This window comes from Nannospalax galili, unplaced genomic scaffold (assembly GCF_000622305.1).
Source record: "Nannospalax galili isolate Female #2095 unplaced genomic scaffold, S.galili_v1.0 scaffold1943, whole genome shotgun sequence".
NCBI lineage: Eukaryota > Metazoa > Chordata > Mammalia > Rodentia > Spalacidae > Nannospalax > Nannospalax galili.
Window position 1 is genome coordinate 25563 of NW_008348576.1, and position 13937 is coordinate 39499.

A 13937-nucleotide genomic window follows, 5' to 3' on the forward strand; every position below is an offset into this window, starting at 1 on the left:
ATATTTTTAATAGGAATCATGTTGTAATTTAACAATTTTAGTTTACAAAACAACTTACTTACAAGTCAATTTGATATCTAGTAAGTTATTATTTAATAATTGTTCCATTAGTATTAAATATAAGTCTACACATTCATAACAGTCTCATTCAATAAATACTGTGGTTAGACACAATGTCACAACCAACCAGTTTCAAAACCAAGACCGATTACCTTGACAAAATTCTGATAAGATGCATATAAAAGAAACTCTTAAAAGCCAGCAGTACTTTACATATACATCTATACATATACATCCATACAAACATACATACAAACATATATTCATATGCACATATAATATATTATATATATGAGAATATCATCTCAAAAATGGCTGTGCTGAACAAAGCCATACATATTGATGCTAGACACGAAGGCTTCCATTTGAAGAAAGCATTTTCAAAACTATCTCTTATATTTTAATGCAGTAAATATTTATAACTGAGTTTTGGCCTCAACAAATGATGGAAAACAGAATCATACATTTCATTTGCACTCAAGACTAATCATAGCCAGAATACAGTGTGATCAAGCTAATGCTTAAACATAAAAGTAGAGTAAGAAAACAGTTTTCATGAGTATTATTCAATTACAGCTGTCTACAGTTAACTCTCTCCCATAATAGCGTGCAGGAACTTAGAATGAGAGGTGAAAGCACAAGAGCACAGCACACAGGGTCAGAGGAGCCAGCATGCCAAGTCTGCAGGGCTGGTGGTCTGGGACAGAAACAGCTCAGTCTCAGGGTGTTCTTTTGCTTTCTATGAGAAAGAAGGGAGGAAGACTGCAAAGGAAACTAACCCAAAATCATCTCACTGCCAAGCTTCTAAGAAGACACACTGTAGCAAACAGTTATGAGCTAATTCTCAGAGATGTCTAGAGGTTGTTGAGTGTATGCATAAAGTACATGGTAATTTTTACAAGACAAACAAACTTAAAAGCCTTCTTTAAAAACCAGTAAATATGCCATACAAGAATTTAAAATTTAAAGTAATCCCCTTTAGAAACAGGGAAAAATCTAGACTCCCATTGTGGAGATCTGGCATTACTTCCTTAGTCTGAAATAAAAATGTATTGCTTTGATATGATCCCATTAAGAATCCAAAACAAAAATAAATTTAAAGAGAATTAGGACATGTGATTAAATGCCTGTAGTTCAGGGAACTCCTAGGTATCCCTGTTACCAGTAGGTTTTTGGGTATTGCCATTTTGAATCATGCCATGTGTTTGGACTGAGATGGCAGCAAGGTCACACAGGTCACCGCCATTTTGAAAATATCATTGTCCAAGATGGAAACCAAACCATGTGACTGTACCCATATTGATGATGTCATCAACCAAGGTGGCTGAAAATATCATTGTCCAAGATGGCAACCAAACCATGTGACTGTACCCATATTGATGATGTCATCAACCAAGGTGGAGACCAGGCCACATGTTTGCCTCCCTCTTGGTGAGGTCAGCAGCCATGATGGTGACCAGGCCACATGGCCATGTTAGTGAGCAAAGTCCCATGATAAAACAAGCCCATCTGCCACCAGGATACAAACCCTGTGGGATTCACATGCCTCATATATTAAATTCAGACAGCAACCAATTTTACTTTTACAAAACACCTCAATTAAGTTATACTTGGTATAAAAGGAGAAAGTACCCTCAGATATATATAGGCCCAAAATAGAAAAGCAAATCAAAGGAATCCATGTCTCTCACCAACCATAGTAGCTGTAATGCCAAGCAAGTTCTCTGGATCTCTTCATTCCTAGATACAAGCTATGCTGGCAAACAATTCTTTCCCCTCCCTGAGATCGAGTGTGCAGTGGGCTTGGGCTGGGAGGGGTGAGGCTTGAGGATGAGGAGGGAAAGGGAAGGTCCTCTGATTCCTTCTTGGGGGGCAGGGGGCTGCTGGCCTCGTATCAGGGAGTGCAGCCAGAGAAGGCAAACAGAAACAAGAGAATCACATGGTAACAAAAATGAAACTGCAAGAAGAAAGCAGAGAGAACCGAAGAAGGAAGGTCTCTGCAAGCTGGCAGAAAGATTTTGCAGTGCAGGTGGAGTCAGTCAAAAAGACTGCTCCTTTTCCAAAGGGGGGCATGCCAGAATATCCCCTGGATCCCCCACCAGGAGAGGAGTCGGGGCATCCCCCGGACTCCTCTGGCTCTGAGACCAATAGCGCATCCGCCTGGTCTCCTGTGAGCCCCAGATTGTCTGGACACCAGAAACAGATACCAGAGGAAAACTCACCAAAGCCAGCCGGCAGACAAGCGCTCTTCCCAGAAAAGGGGGTGAGTCCAATATTCCCGAATCCCGGACGAGCCCCCATAATGTTGGGTCCGAGGTTCGGGAATGATTGGAGGCCACCCACCAAAATTCGAAATTTAGAAGATCTTATTGTAAAACATTCCAATTCTTGAACGACCAGTCGGGCACAGACTCCAGGAGCCAATGAATGGAGTCCGGCCCTGACAAACAATGAGCCGGGGTTTTTATTGGGTCCTCTTGAAAAAGCCCATGCAAACTGGGCGACCTTTGAATTGATTGGATAACTCTGAATTCCTTGTATGGGGGGTAAATTTCATTGGTTATAGTCATGGTCAGCCACCTGGAATGTCTCAACTTTTCCTTTTACAGTAGGGTGCCCCTATCGGCCTCTGGATGCCCCTTTATGGTCAGGAATTTCAGTCAGTTTCAGCAAGGCATGTTCAGGCTTGCCTAATCTTAACCCACAGTATGGGGCAAAGGAGACTTACAGTTTCTAGGAACAGAGACTTAAGGCTGGCAAGATGGAGGCTGCTAAAAAAATGGAGACAGTGTGGCCTGGATCCTTCAGCAGAAAAGTGAAAAGCACTATACAAAATGTTCACATATATAATAAAACCATGTATATATTTACACATGATAGTGTTTTTGAGACAGGATCTTTCTATATGGCCCTGGCTGACCTAGAACTTGCTGTTTAGACTAGGCTGGCCTCAAACTCACAGAGATCCACCTGGCTCTGCCTCCTGAGTGCTAGTGGCTTAAAGGCATGCACCACCATGCCTGGCCTACAGATAGATTTTAATTCATATTTTTAAAGCTCTACAAAGATAAGGCACACTGGAAGAGAAAAGAAAAGCATTGAATCTTTTCTTTACTAATTGAAAGGTTGGTCGGCTGGCATGGCTATCACAAAAGATAGATTAGCAAGAGGAAAGCATCATTCATTTACTTAATATAATCTTGCATGACACAAAAGATTTTGGAAAAGACTTGAGACTCAAGGAAAATTGTATATTTTTATAGATAGTCATGCAGAGTCAGATTGGAGGACAAAAGGATATGATCTAAAGGCAGCAAACTTCACAAAACCTGTGTGTTCAGACTCTTGGTCTAAGTGCAGGGCAGACGTGTCTGAAATAAAGATATTAGGACTTACTCTCTGGAGAGATCGGTCAGAGAATTTTGTATGGTGCTCCTGCTTGGGCAGTTTCTTCCTTGCTTTGCTTTTTTTCATCTTAAAATACTCAGGACTTAGGGGCTGGAGAGATGTCTCAATGGTTAAGAGTACTGGCTGCCGGTTACTCTTGCAAAGGACTTGGGTTTGATTCCCAGCAACTACATGGCAGCTAACAACTGTCTATGACTCCAGTTCCAGGGGATCCAATGCCCTATTCTGACCTTCATGGGTACTGCACAACATGGATGCACTTATGTATGTGCAGGCAATATACTCATAAAATAAAAAATAATGAATAAAATAATTTTTAAATATTTAAGACTGGGTATGGTGGCATACCTTTAAGGCTAGCACTCAGGAGACAGAAGCAGGTGGATTTCTGTGAGTTTGAGATGAGCCTGGTCTAAATAATGAGTTCCAGGCCAGCCAGAGCAACAAGGTGAGACACTGTCAAAAGAGAAAAAAATCTGTATGCCCACATTAAATTTTTTGAATATTGTGTTCTAAATTTCCACACAGCAAAATTGACACTAGTATCATATAAGGGAAGACATTGTATTAAGTGACAAAAGAAAAGTTAAAGTCACATTCCAGTTTTCATAATTTATTCAGCTTTATAGTTTTAAAATGTTTGTCTTTTAAAAATCCAAAATTGTGAACCTAGAAATGATGGTTTAGTAGTTAAGAGCACTTACTTCTCTTGCAGAGAACCCAAGTTCAATTTCCAGCACTCATATGGTGGTTAACAATCCTCCATAACTCCAGTTCCAGTGACTCCAATGCCCTCTTCTGGCCTCCAACAATGCTGCATACGGTGCACTTACACACACACAGGCAAAGCACTCATACACATAAAGTAAAAATAATACACAGTTTAAATTGTAGTAAGAAGCTGGGTATGGTGGTGCACACCTTTAATCCCAGCACTTGGAAGGCAGAGGCAGGTGGATCTCTGTGAGTTCAAGGCCAGCCTGTCTACATAGTGAGTTCCAGGACAGCTGGGGCTACAGGGAGACCGTGCCTCAAAAAAAAAGACACACAAAATAATAAATAATAAATTGTATTAAGTATAAGCTTACCAATTAAAAAACTAGTTCTTGTAAAATAAAATAGCAGGGTTTGACCCTGGATAGATAGAATTTTCACATCCTTAATAACCATGTTACTGTGACATGACATAATTATATTTCCATCATCTTTACACAAAAAAGTGCAGAAGTAACTTTAACATATACCTTGTATTTGTTTTTTAATTAATTAATGTATGTATGTATGCATATATGTGAATATACTCATGTGATGAAATGCCCTTAGAGGCCAGAAGTGGTCATCCAGTGCTCTGGAACTGGAGTTACAGACAGTTGTTAGCCACCTGTGGGTGCTGGGAACTGAACCCAGATCTTCTGGAAGAGCTCTTAACTGCTAAGCCATCTCTTCATTACTATATATGGGGTGTGTATCTGTGTGTGTGTGTGTGTGTGTGTGTGTGTGTGTGTGTGTGTGTGGTGCTCGAGCTGTGTGCTGGAGAGTAAACCCAGAGGCTCCTGAATGCATAACGTGTACTTTACCCCTGATTCACAATAGCCTATATCTGACATTTTACTTTATATATGTATCTTTTATTTTTTCCAACTACTTAAATTATTTTAAAACTTCATCATGTTTTCTTGTTTTTTGAAACAAGGTCTCATGTAGCCTTGACCTACCTGTAATTCACTACCAGGCTGGGCTCAAAGTGGAGTCAAATGATCCTCTGAGTACTAGGATTCTAGGCATGTACTGACATGACCAGATTTAAAACTTTTTGTGTCTGAGTTTTCCAAAAATACACAAAAAAGGAAGGGATATATAACAGGAATCTCAAAGTATCTATGATACCACATCAATGATTATCAGTTTATGGCCAAACTTGCCTAAAATGAAAACTTTATTTTCTCCCTTCATATAACTTCTCTTTGGATCATTTTTTTCTGAGATAAAGAAGATACTTTGTGCATAAATTCTGATCTACTATTTTCAACAACTTTATCCTTTAAGGTTTTCCATAGCTGAGTACAGTAACACAAGTCTATAATCACAGTGATTTAGGAGTCTGAGGCAGGAGGATCACTTAAACTCAGAAGTTTGGGTCCTACCTAAGTAACGTAGTAACACCTTGTCTTAAAAAATTTGCCTTTATGTGGTGGTGTGGGCCTTTAATCCCAGCCCTCAGGAGGCAGAGGCAGGTGGAACTTTGAAAGATCTAGGCCACCCTGGTTCACATCATGACTTCCAGCTGGGCTGTGCCTAGAGTGACCCTGCCAAAAAACAATCAACAAAAAAGCCAAAAAAAATTTTTTTAATTGCCTTTAGTTGCCTTAAGATGTTTTTTTTTCTGTCCCTATAATAATTCACAACTATAGAAATTCTGTGCAGGCCAATTGTAGTGGCACATGCTTTAATCCCAGTACTCATGAGGCAGAGGCATCTTTGTGAGTTCAAGACTAGCCTGGTCTACATAGTAAGTTCCAAGCCAGCCAGGGCTACACAAATAATACATATGATACAAAAATAAATTTTATATGCAACCACACAAAAATAAATATGATGTGCCAATAACTACAATAATAATTTTTATAAAGCTTTCAGTGTGAAGGGTTGGATAAAATAAAGGGGATTAGAAAAGAAAAGATCAGGGGAAAGATCTCAAAGTTATATCTACATTCAGCTTTTTCTTTCAAGTTGGGCTTAGTTTTAGGCATCTTCAGTTTGAATGAAAATAAGCTCAGGAGGCAGCAGCAGCTGAGTTCATTTCAATTCCTTCTTCTCTGGGTGCTCTACATTTAAAATAGCAGAAGACACAGAGGAGGTAAGGGAGTAGAAACACAAGACCCTCGTGGACAAGTACAAGAAACAGACCAAACATTTCTGCACGGTTCATCACTGGAATGAAAGCAGCCAGAATTACTTGTTTGATAATGTCCACCTGATGTGCAAAGAGATGGCCAACTACCTTGCCAAATGATACTTTAACCTGGAAATGGAAGAGAAATATGTGCTGGTGGAGCAGGTGGCCCACCAGACAATGGTGGTGCAGTTTATCCTGGAGCTGGCTGATAGCCTCAAAGACAACCCCTGAGCCTACTTCCAGCAGCTTTTCACTAAGACCATGGCCCACCAGTACATGGAGGATTTCCAGTATGAGCTGGAGGCCTGAAGGAGCATTTGGACCGCTATGCCAACTGTGCTTGGAGAAGGCCCTGAAGGTGTATGAGGAAGAGCTGTGAAAGAAGCCCCTGGGTTCCATCAGCTTGGACTTGATGGAAGTCTGTGAATCCCTGACAGAGAAACTGCAGAAGTGATATGACATGAAGTATATGTAGATGCTCCACAATGCAATCAGCAAGATGGATCCTACTGACGCCAAGTACCACATGCAATGTTGCACTGACTCCATTCTCTGGGTCCCTAACTCTAAGTCCGGCCACACCAAGGAGGGAGAGGAGGCGGGCCCTGGGGACCCATTGCTGGAAGCTGTCCCCAAGGCAAGTGATGAGAAAGACATTAACAGGTGACCTGCCCCAACCACTGCTACCTCTGCCCTGCAGGCCTCTGCAGGACCCTCTCTCCAAAGGAAAACTAAACACTGTGTCCACAGCTCCTGGACCCCATTTTCTTCTGCCCTCCACAGCCAGGCCCAGGACATGACCCATATCCCCTTTCCACTGGCCCCACCTCCAAGTCCCCAGTGCTCTCCCAATTCTCTGCTGCGAGTTGAGGGGCTCCACTACTTGCAGCTCCCCCTCCTACATCAGCATTATGCCAAAGTCCTGGGGTCCCAGGAAGGGCAGCAGTAGCCAGGTTGGTCCCCCGGGTTGGGGACAGAGATGTCTGCAGACGAAGTGGGTCTGTCCATGCGGATCTTTGTCCATTCTTTCTCTTCTGTCCAGTCTTCTCTCCTCTATTGACAACGATGTCCAATAAACAGTTTCAGATGCTCACAAAAGTAAATAAAATGGGGTTTTTGTCCAATGTGTGAAAGAATAGGACTGGAGGGCCTGGGCCATGAACTGGGTTGGAAAACAAGATGAAAGGACACAAGCAGTTCATAAGAAAAAAAGCAAAACAAAACAAAAACAAACAGAACACACGGTTCAGTTCAGTGGTGATTCAGAACCATGGACAGTGGACACGTGCCGCTTACTTCTGAAACCTTCATGCTGATAGCAGCCTCTCTCAGACAGGCAGATGTACCTCTGTACTGTAGTGACTGGAGCCATAGCCCTGGCAAGGTTCAGAGGTCAACTGTGGGGACCAATGTTGCATCCACAGATCTCAGGTGAAAGCGTGGCTGTCAAATCCGAAGTCAGCAATTCAATGGTCACTCTCAAGGAAAGTTAAATCTGAGGACAAAATGAAATGCATAGGACACAAACTAAGTCTAGAGATAACAGAAAATGGAAGGCAATCCCGACCTGAGATGAGAAGTGATGCTTTCAAATGAAGGAGGAGGAAAACAGGTTCTCACACACAGTGCACATACAGTAAGGTCATTCCTCTCCTCCCTTATGGCTGAACTCAGCTTAAATTGATTCAAACTCTCCACCTCTTAATGTATACCAAAACAGTGCGACTGCAGTTTAAGACTTTGATCCTGTGTAGACAGTACAAACTGGCAGATATGCAGGTGTGAGCAGGACCAGACAGATGCTACTGGTCACACTTGCAGTCTTCATCCCCTGAAATAGTTGTGGTACTGACAATTGGAAGCAGGTATCATAATTCACTACCAATTCTTTTACACTAATTCAAAGGAGTAAAAAAAAAAGCATAATGAAACTAGGTATGACAACACAGGCCTATAACTAATTGTAGAACTTGAGAAGCTAAGTCAGGAGGTTCACAAGTTCAAGGCCAGTTTGATCTCTGAGTTATAGTGGGATCTTGCATCAAAAAATAAATAAATAAGGGGCTGGAGAGATGGCTCAGTTGTTAAGAGCATTTGCTATTCTTCCTGAGCTCAGTTTCTAGTATCAACATCGGACAGATCACAAACTCCAGCTCCAGAGGATCCGATGCCATCTTCTGGTTTCTATGGGTACCTGAACACACGTGGCATGCACATAGACAAACATACACATAAATAAAAATAAAACAAAGCCCTTAAATAAAAAAAATCAATGCAATGAATGAAAAGAGTAAGGTGTTAATGGACGGAAACACTGGTGAGTACTGGCAAGGTTATTGTTACTTCTTAGCTACTTCATTAATTCTTTTAACCTCTCAAGAAAACAAATGGCATTATTATGAACCTGCTTGAGAGAGAAAATCACGAGCATATGTATTGCTGCTTATATATACATATATATTGCATATAAATTAGGAGCCTTTGTCTTGGTTTTAACTGAATGGGTAGTGTCATACCAACACAGTTGGGCAAATAGTAAGCAAGCCTGGTTTACAGAGAAAAGATTTTTATAAACAAGAAGAATATTATCTCTCACCTAGGGTTAGAAGATAGTCTTCACCATCTCCTTTTACATGTTTTAATAAACATTCTTCAGAAGAAACAATAAAAAACACAGTGAACTGAGTCATGTCTCTGACCCCTCCATGTGCACTCTTTCCAAGATTGTGTTGTGTTTATTATAGGATGTCTGAGATAAACTCATTCTCAGGCTGGAGAGATGGCTCAGTGGTTAAGAACACTGACTGCTCTTGCAGAGGACACAGTTCAGTTCCCAGCACCTAGATAGCAGCTCACAACCATCCATAACTCTGGGTCTAGGAGATATTGTGCCCTCTCCTGGCCCCCACAGGCATATGGAAACACTCTCATACGTATAAAATAAAAAAAAATCTTTTTTTAAAAAAAGAAACTCATATAGGAAACTATACTTCTGCTGAAATGGCATTAAAATTTTGGCTAAGGGATCTGGAGAGATGGCTCAGTGGTTAAGAGTACTGGCTGTTCTTACAGAAGACCTGGGTTTGAATCTTAGCATCCACATAGCAGCTAACAACCACCTGCACCTCCAGTTCCAGATGATTCCATGCCCTCTCTGTCCTTCACAGACACTGCATGATGAAGGTGCACTTATATAGATGTAGGCAAAGCACTCATACATATAAAATAAAAATAAAAACGTTTTGACTAACATGAGCTAATATTGGCCCATAGGACATAGTTTGACAACTTCTGCCAAAAAATATTTGGATGAAAATTAGAGTTGCTTGTCCCAAAGTGATTTTGAGATGAGAGTATCACTGAAACCAGGGAAATGCAACAAACTTTCTAAGAAAGACACAATATGTCTTACCCTTGAAGGAATGGTCATACCATATATATTTTTTGGCTTGACAAGTAGAGTTCTTTTGTCCTTTGGAAAATCTCATGACTTATTTATGCCATGTGAGTAGTTGTGTGCATAGGGCTAAGCTGAGCAAAACTGCAAAGTGCAGCACCAGCTATCGCCTTTGGTTTTCTCTCTTGTGTCAGGGCTATTTAAGAAGCAATCCAAGAGACCCAAATTTTCCTTCTGTAGTATGGGGGATATTTATATGTATCCTCACACTTTTCCTTTCCAATTTGGGCCCAGCGCAACGGCTCCAGCAAAGAAGTAGGGCAAGAAGAAGGGCCATTCTGTCATCAACAAGATGGTGACCAGGTATACACCAGCATTCGCAAATGCACCCATGGAGTGGGCTTCAAAAAACATGCCATTTTGGACACTCAAAGGAATCCAGATTTCACCATGAAGGAGATTGGAACTCCAGATATGCCACTGGTACAAGGCTCAGCAAAGTTGTTTGGACCAGAGGAATAAGGAATGTTCTATATTGTTTCCATGCACCTTTTTCCAGAAAATGTAATGAGGAGGATTAACCAAATAAGCGCTATACTGTGGTAACCTATGTCCCTGTTACCATATTCAAAATCTACATACAGGAGCTGGAGAGAGGACACAGTGGTTAAGACCACCAGTTGCTCTTGCAGGACACCCAGGTTCTAATCCTAGCACCCATATGGTAGCTGGTCTACATAGAGAGTTTCAGACCAGCCAGGGCTACAAGGTGTGAGACCCTGTCAAAGAAGAAGAAGAAGAAGAAGAAGAAGAAGAAGAAGAAGAAGAAGAAGAAGAAGAAGAAGAAGAAGAAGAAGAAGTGAAATTATTAACTTAATCTACCTAAATAATGTACCAGTGTGTCTAGTCCTTTCTCATTCAGTGAATCTGGTATTTTCATTTTTATGAGTCTCAGGTGAAGATTTAAAGGGTGCATTTGGAGGCTAGTGATAATGTGATAGAAAGGACTCTCTGTTTTTCCTTCTTTTAAGTAACTTTAGTATTAAATAAGTTATAGATAATAACATTTCACATTGATTTGGTGAAAGGAAAAAGAAGAGATACTGAAAGAGTCAATGTCTTTTTGTTGTTGTTGTTGTTGTTTCTGCTTGTTCTTTTGGAACAGGTCTCTTGTGGTCCAGGCTGACCTTGAACATGCTATGTAGCCAAAGATGATCTTCTGCTTCTGCCTTCTAAGAACTAGGCTGACTGGTATGCACCAAGATGCCCACTGTTGTCTTTGCTTTGCCTTCTGTCTTAGCTTACTTGGCTTATCCTCATGTTATCTACTCAAATCAAAAAATCTAATCTGTTGATTAGTGTGTGGAGGCACATCATTATATTATGTTTTGGCATTTCTTCATAATTGCTGGCTACATAGCTGCTGAAGATTTTCATGTTGACAGTTTTTCTGTAATTAGGGACGTCATGAAAGCCTTACCTTAAAAAGTAGTATAGTCAAATCACAGTATTGACAAATCATAACGCTCAATGAGTGCAGTTCTGTGAGAGTGTATTTTCACATCTCGTGTAATTCTCGAGAGGCAGAAGACTGCCAAGTACTTGAAAATTTAGAACTCTGAAGGTTCAAAACACAGTTGACATTCTTGAAAGCTTCAGAAGTTTCTGGCTGGTTTAGTTCAGACAGGAAATCTACAGGGCTCAATTCCAACGTTAGACAAATCAGTCCACTCATCTCTGGCTGACCTATCTGGTCATCATCCAAGACATTACCAGAATCTCTTTGTAGCTTCTCTGTTCTGTAAGATAATTGATGTATATGGAATTACTTAGTGGCAATATGTGTCTAATGCATCTAAATATATGCATTTATGAACAACTCCCCAAGAGAAGTGATTCATTAAATGAAAATGAGTGCAGTGTACCTTGGTAATGGTAGTCAGACAGGCATAGAGCCCTCATCACTACAGGCACTGGTACTGATCTGCAAAGCAGACTAGAGACCTGCCAACCACAGCTCTGGTTATATCCAGTATCTTATGAGGGTGTTAGCCAGGGGCAGGGAATGCCTATGCTCTATTAGTGCATTCGCATTTTTCTAATATATGAAAAATTTGCTCTGTTAAATTAGAATCTATGAAAAGTCAAAGAAAACCACCTCCCTCTGCTTCCCAAGTATTGTGGTGTTTAATGCCTATGTAATTACTTAATCATTGATCACGTTAAAAAAGAAGATATTGAACAGTATGAATTAACTTTTTTTGAGTCTTTTTGAAACAGGGTCTCTATGTAGCCCCAGCTGTCCTGGAACTCACTTATGTAGACCAGGTTGGCCTTGAACTCACAGAGATCTGCCTGCCTCTCCCTCCCGAGTGTTGGGATTAAAGGCATGCACCACCATGCCTAGCTTGAATTAACTTTTTTTTTTAATTAAGAGATCTGACAGTCTTATTTTCACATTTTATTAAACAAATAAGAACTGCATTTGTGACCCCTCTACTTCTTGTAATACTATTTTCTGAGAAGAAGGGGATCTCTTTGTCATGCTGGTAGAAGACTCCCATAGTAACAGCACTATGATCTCCTACTAAAGAACAAGTAATAGAACACTAGTTATCTTAGCCTGTTTTCTGTTTCTATAACAAAATAACTGAGGCTAGATTCATGTATAAAGAAAAAAAGTTTATTTCACCTACAGTTTTAGAAGCTGACAATCTGAGATTAGGCAGCCTCCTTGGTTCAGCCTCTTGGAAGAGTTTCCTTTGCTACATCACAAAATGATGGGTAGCATCACGATGGGGGTGTACATAAGAAGGCAAAAGTAATTACACACTAAGACACCAAGTCAGAGAGATTCCAGGTTTGTTCTTTTCATAAAGATGAGGGAAGTGGGAAAGAAGGACCGGAAATTCAAGGCCAGCTGCAATGAGTTTGAGGGCAGCCTAGGCTACACTAGACTCAATGTCAAAAACAAACAAACAGATAAATAAATAAATAAATAAATAAATAAATAAATAAATGAAACCACCCAAGGGAACTAAGCTGGGTCCCACAGAGCTACGTGAATCTCTTTTGAGGACAGCATCCCTAGTGATGTTGCTCCACACTGCTACAACCCTTAATGGTCCTATCACCTCCTACCACCACCATAACCAGTGTCAAGCTTCTATACCAGCCTTCCCCAAACCATATAAAGAGCCCTCCCTTCTTTCCCTATCTTTCTGGATGTCATTTCTGGTAGCAGAAATACCACCCTGGAGTGGATAGGAGGTCTCACTTTTGGTAACAAGTGGCCTCCCATGTACAAATTCATTCCAGGGGCAGGTCCCAGTGTTACTACCCAGGGAAGGGAGGCATCACTGGCATGACGGGAAGGCTTCCATGCTGGATGGTGAATCAGACCATGATGAAGTGAGCAGGAAGCTGAGGGATGTAGGCTTACAGCCCCTGCAGGAGGAGGTGCAGAGAACAGATTAGGACTCTTTCCTTATTGAGCAACTGCCACAGTCTGTCACTCAAACTCTGAGCTTGCTCTTCTGACCACTTCCATGAGTAGCCTTCCACACTCTCTATTTCTTCCTACAGAAGTTTTTCTTTTTCACATGTCTTTGAGCCACAGGCAAGGTGTCTGTAACAGAAGTCAGTGTGGGCATGGTACTCTAACAAGCTATCAGCTTTCGCTGATTTAACACTTGCTTTGATTTCCTAAGGTAACCAAAGACCATCTCTATATGTGCTGCCTAGACAACTCATCTTTATGATGAGAATTAGGTCAGAGAAAGCTTAAGCAAGACCAGTTTTAACCACAATAGGAAAAATGGAAGGCTATCTCCATGCTTGAATATAAGGGTGTATCTATTCAGGCAAAGCCAGCATTTAAACATTCCTGAACCTACTTTTGTTTTTGTCTTTTTGAGACAGGGTCTCCGTGTAGCTCCAGCTGGCCTGGAACTTGCTATGTAGACAAGGCTAGCCTTGAACTCACAGAGATCCACCTGCCTCTGCCTCCTGAGTTCTAGGATTAAAGGCCTGTGTGACCACGCCTGGAGCCTGAACCTACTTTAATTTGCTTTTTTTCCTTTACTTTCCACCCCCCTCCACGTGCACAACCTGCAGTCAACCACATAGCTAAGTCAATAGACGCAAACTATGCTGTGTGTCTTAGATACTTGTTCT

General features: G+C 41.1%; 1 pseudogene; it reads left to right on the plus strand.

Annotated features, from left to right (window-relative positions):
• Window positions 1-7313, plus strand: part of LOC103743950 — a 24867-nt pseudogene extending 17554 nt beyond the window's left edge.
• The last annotated feature ends 6624 nt before the right edge of the window (window positions 7314-13937 follow it).